Genomic DNA, 1,082 nt, shown 5'->3' with positions numbered 1-1,082 from the left:
TCTAGCAATCATAACAAAATAGGCTGAATGAAAGAGGTTTGAAAGAAACTTAGAATGAAGTACTGGCTGGTTAGATTTAAAAATATAAGGTCATGGAAATGTCATCCAGACTATCACCACTAGTCACATTTATTTGTATGTCAGTAATTTTTAAATTTATTGTCGTCTTCAGTTCAATAATTTTAATGTAGAAGAACGCGCTGTCTCATATTTCGTTTCCTAGATTTTTTTTACCGTTACAACGGTAAAACCTACAACACAATGGCAAAATTGACCTCAATGGACAGAGCACAGTTTTCAAAAAACAAACAAGTTTATTGTTCTGAGGAAGAAATATCTAAGGCGCTTAAAAGGACTACATATAATCCTTACAGCATAGGATATGCTGTGAAATCTGACACAGGTATAGTCGCAACATTTTTTAATACTATAAATTGAGTGTTTTTTTACTAAAAGTGTACTACGCTTTGTAAGAGTTTTTTATACCGGTAAACCATGATCATAGCAATTAATATTATAGGTATAGGATTTTCGGATGAAGTGTGTATTTTTATTATAACAAGCTTTTTACAAGCTTTTTATTTAGTTTCACCTGTCCCGTTGTCTGTCTCTATGTCTGTCTTCTGTCTGTAGTCAAATCTTGCAAGTATAATTTGACCAACTTCCAGTAGTCAGATTGACTTGATTTGAATGATTATGTAATTGCGTGACATTACAATAATCTGGTAGTGACATCCTGGTAGTCCGGCTGTCTTCCGCATCGGACTCTTCAACAGTTAATGGCATCGACTTGAAATTTAGTACCTATTAAATATATATCCAATAATAAATAAATTTTGAGTTTGTAAAGTGAGTGAGTTTGTGAGTGAGTGAGTTTGTGAGTGAGTATGTTTGTTACTTCTTCACGCTGAAACGGCTACGCAGATTTGGAATGAATTTTTGGTAAAAATAGTTGTTAACTGGATAAAAACAACTTGGATATTGAATACTTTTTATCCTTATTCCCACGGGATATGAATAAATCTCGAATTAATAACGTAGGCTTAGAGACATAATTTGGTATGTACATTAGCTGGACATTT

At 32.9% G+C, this 1,082-nt stretch overlaps 1 long non-coding RNA gene across 1 annotated transcript in view; it reads left to right on the top strand.

Moving 5' to 3' along the window:
* Positions 1-359: 359 nt before the first annotated feature.
* The window catches only part of LOC141436274 (uncharacterized), a 7,317-nt gene continuing 6,594 nt past the window's right edge, over positions 360-1,082 (top strand). Inside the window, exon 1 of the long non-coding RNA XR_012452288.1 lies at positions 360-403. This is a non-coding gene — a long non-coding RNA (uncharacterized lncRNA). The remainder of the gene's footprint in view (positions 404-1,082) is intronic.

Source organism: Choristoneura fumiferana, chromosome 16, assembly GCF_025370935.1.
Source record: "Choristoneura fumiferana chromosome 16, NRCan_CFum_1, whole genome shotgun sequence".
NCBI lineage: Eukaryota > Metazoa > Arthropoda > Insecta > Lepidoptera > Tortricidae > Choristoneura > Choristoneura fumiferana.
Note: the sequence above shows the minus strand (reverse complement) of the source record. Positions and strands in the feature narration are given on the sequence as shown.